Source organism: Eutrema salsugineum, unplaced genomic scaffold (genome assembly GCF_000478725.1).
Source record: "Eutrema salsugineum unplaced genomic scaffold, Eutsalg1_0 scaffold_7, whole genome shotgun sequence".
In the NCBI taxonomy this organism is placed as follows: Eukaryota; Viridiplantae; Streptophyta; class Magnoliopsida; order Brassicales; family Brassicaceae; genus Eutrema; species Eutrema salsugineum.
Window position 1 is genome coordinate 11,387,875 of NW_006256486.1, and position 4,169 is coordinate 11,392,043.

A 4,169-nucleotide genomic window follows, 5' to 3' on the forward strand; every position below is an offset into this window, starting at 1 on the left:
CTCCTTTCCACTCCTCAGTGTAATGGCCTTAGCATATTCCTTGGGGTTGGGTTCAGGTTTTCCAGGTAGGTGTCCTTGGTTCCTTGAGCTTGAGGCCTGGTTCTGCTTCAATTCTTTGATTTCCTACTGCATGGCTGCATTCTGGCTTGCAAATATCTGTTGACCCTGAAGTAGTTGTTGCAGAATACCAACCATATCTGACCCCATCTGTGGCTGCTGCTGAACCGGTGGTGGCTGAAACTGGTGTTGAACCGGCGCTTGCTGCTGGAACTGAGGTGGACCAAACCGTGGTGGTGCCTTTTGCTGTTCCTGTGAACTGAAACCAGTACCCTGAAATGGTTGTTGTTGCTGACCAAAACCCTGATTCTGAGCAAACTGATTCTTGGGTTGAAAAGACCCTTGAAAGTTGTTCTTGGGTTGAAAAGACCCTTGAAAGTTGTTCTTGGGAACAAAGTTCTTTGGAGCTTGAGAATTGGGATAGACTTGGTCTTGTGGGTTAGCTACATTGGGATTCCTGTAAGAGAGGTTCTGATTTGCATTGCCATACTGATATCTCTGGAACCTCTGATTCCCAATGTAGTTAAGCTCCTCCTGGGTTAGACATTCTTCACTTATGTTCTCAAAGATCTGAGAAGGTTCCTCATACTCTCCTACAACGTGCATTGGCTTCTGAGTGGTGAATTTCAACTTGTCCAATTCACTCCTCAACTCCTTAACTTCTCTAGTGAGCCTCTGTTCTGAGCTTGAACCTTCAGCTCATTGCTAAGTTCTCCACTAGCTCTAAAGCAGCATGAATCTCCTTTTCCAGAAATTTTCCATTGGAGGCAGTATCCAGCTGGTTTCTAATCTTGGGAAGAGCTCCTATATAAAATGTTCTGAGAAGAGAAGCCTCACTAAACCCATGGTGTGGGCATTGGTTGGTGTAGCTCCTGAATCTCTCATATGCTTCACCAAAACTCTCATTGCTGTGCTGAGTGAAGCTAGAGATTTGGTTCCTCAGTTTAGCAGTTCTGGAGGTGGAGAAGAACTTAGATAGGAAGGCTTGTTTGCATTGCTCCCAGGTTTGAATGGAGCCTCTTGGAAGATTCTTCTCCCATTGGTGAGCTTTGTCACCAAGACTGAAAGGGAATAATCTTAGCTTGAAACTGTCCTCAGAAACTCCATTTATCTTTGTCAGGTCACACACTTTATCAAATTGATCCAAGTGTTCCAAGGGATCTTCCATTGCTAATCCATGGAACTTTGAGTTCTGGACCATATTCAACAAGGATGCCTTCACTTCAAAGTTGTTGTTTTGCACAGGTGGTGCCTTAATTCCAGCTCCATACTGATGAGCATTGGCCCTGTCATTCTCTCCAACATAGACCTGTGGCTGCTCATATATCCTTTGCTGGTGTTGGAAGGGCTGATGTTGGTGGTGCACCTGTTTTCTTTGTTGTACATTGGCCTGATGCCTCTGCTGATGAGCTGGAGCTTGTCCCTGGTGGACATAAGCTTGCTGATGATGCACCTGTTCCTGATGAACATTACCCTGATGTAACCCTTGACCAACTCCATTACCAGCTACATTACCAGCTCCATTACCCTGAGCCTGTTGCTCCTGAACCGGTTGTTCTATGTCAACCACATGCTCTCTTTGGTCTTCCATATCAGCCTGATCAATCTGTCTTCCACGCCTGTCCCTTCTCCTCCTTGGTACCAAAAGATTAATGTTGTCGTTGAGAGAGAAAGGTGGACCACAGCTTCTTGATCTGGACCTGGTGTTCATGCACCTGAAATCACAAACAGAACTTGAAAGTAATCAGTAAAAACAAAAAATAAGCACTTGATCTCAAGAACAGATCAGAGCTTAATGCTAAACACTCCACAATTTGGCAACGGCGCCAATTGATAGACAAGACTTTTGAGGGTCTCAGGGCTATCAATCCCCTTGTAAATGTAGCACAAAGAGGTTATCAATCCAAGAATGTGGTGATAGACACTAAGCTATGTGATCAGTTTCTCAATTCAAGCAAGCAAGAGTGGTTTTGGTTGATTATGACAACTACAAACTTAAAACAGGATTAATGACTAAAGAAGAACTAAACAATAACAAGTGATATGAATATGATATGATGGAGGCATGAGATTCTAGACATGATAGTTGGCTAGGGTGCTTTGGTGCTAAACTAGGAATGCTAATGACAATGATGAGACATGATTCAAATGATTAAGAACTCTAATCTAGATTAATCCTCTCATGAAGGTATTAACCCCTACGCTAATCCATTTTCAAACCAAATCATCATTTGTGAAATATGAATCAGTGAGCATTAAGAAACAGTTCTAGAAGATCATTCAAGCAAATAACAATACATCATCATGCAGCAAATGCTTAAACCTCTAATACAGCTCTTTCAGAAATTTCATCAAACACTTTTGGTGCATGAAATTCCCAGAATCTAGATCTCAAGTGATGTGCAAGGATCTAGCCCAGAGAACAGCTGTTTAGAGAGATCAATCAATGAATCTAGCCCTAAGCACTCCTAATCTAACACTTTAGCACCATAACCTACACATCTAGAACCTCATTAAGGTGACTACTCACTAATCATACTAATCTCTCTTAAACCTTTGCAAGTTGAGAAGATTGGCATGATTAATGATGAGAAATGGAGATGGAGATGATAGATTAAGAAGAAAACAGCTTTAAACACAAAGATCTCTCCAACTCTCTTCTTTAAACACTCAAAAATCGATATTTCTCTTCTTAAGTGGAGTCTTTTCACAAAAGAGGCAAGAGACAAAAGGGAATAAAGCTTAAGTTTTGGGAAAACCCTAAAAACTATTTATATGTCTCTAAAAACGAACCGGGTCAGCCCGGAACAAACCGGGTCCTGACCCGGCTTTAGTGGATAAAGTGATGAATGTGCGAGTTGGTCAAGAGTCTCCTAGGTCGCATGCCCAAGTCGCACAGGTGAAGAAACTGTCTTGTGAGACTTAAATCCCTTAGTCTTAGCCGCACGCCCAAGTAGATGTGTTTTGCGAGTCTTTGTGCGGCTTAATCTTTTCCTTCTTCAACTCGCATGATCAAGGCGAAATCTGGGGAAGGTATGTGTGCGACTTGGTCATCCCTTAGTCCCAAGCCGCATGCCCAAGTCGCACAACCAAGGAGAAGAGCTTGAACGAGATAAAACCCTGTAAGCTCAGCCGCATGCCCATCTAGATGTGAATGGCGAGTCTTTGTGCAGCTAAGTCTTCTCTGATCCTTAACTCGCACGACCATGTAGCAGGGGCCTTCAGGGATTTGTGCGGCTTGGTCTCCATTACTCCCAGGTCGCAGGCTCAAGTCGGTGTAGATTGCGAGTCTTTGTGCGGTGTAGTTCCAAACGCGGCCAACTCGCATGCCTAAGTCGCACAGTTAAGGACTTAGCATTTTTCTTGCTCGGAAACCTCAGACCTTATCCAGTGATAGCTTACCCGCACTTCTCAACTCGCAGCTCAACCTCCAGGCATTTATCTTCAAGCGTTGCGAGTTAACCAAGTCGCAAGACTATCTCGCAGCATTCAGGGCTCCTCGGACCACTTCACTTTCAGGGAAGCGTAACTTCTAGGGTACTGGTCCGAATTGTGTTATTCTAGTTTCAGTTGATAGAAGACTCAGACATCTTCAACTTTGGTGAAGGAACCTTCGGTGCTTGGGAAGTGGACGGTTTCCTGGAGGGTTCATCTTCGCAGTGCATTGACACGATCAGAAAGAGGCTTCTAGACATGCGTCCATTCCGGAAATGTTATCTTCTTGCTCATAGCTCCGAATTGAATCATCTTAGACGTTCTGGAAAAAAGACTCAAATATCTCGGATTCTGATGAAGGCCCCGTAAAGTGAATCAGTCTGGAAGTGCACCGTCCTTCGCATTCTTCGGAGCTCATCGGGTCGGTCCAAAATGGCAGCGAGACAGGAGTTCCTTCCGACAAGCTTAACTCTCTTCTCACGCCTCCAAATCCTATGATTCCACCTGATCTGGAACCATGATCCAATCTTCTCCAACTTTGATGAAGCACCCGACAGCTGAATCGGACCGGAAGGTTCCCCGGACAGGCGATTTTGGAAATGTGTCTGCACCTGGGAATTTTGGCCGAGAAACTTAACCAGCCGGTACACGTTTTGGCCGAGGAATCCACCCGCGGT

The 4,169-nt window shown here is 44.4% G+C and overlaps 1 non-coding gene across 1 annotated transcript; it reads left to right on the forward strand.

Moving 5' to 3' along the window:
• The first annotated feature begins 896 nt into the window (after window positions 1–896).
• LOC112083298 lies at window positions 897–1,003 on the forward strand. The gene has a single exon (XR_002897586.1). It is a non-coding gene; the product is annotated as a small nucleolar RNA R71 (small nucleolar RNA).
• The last annotated feature ends 3,166 nt before the right edge of the window (window positions 1,004–4,169 follow it).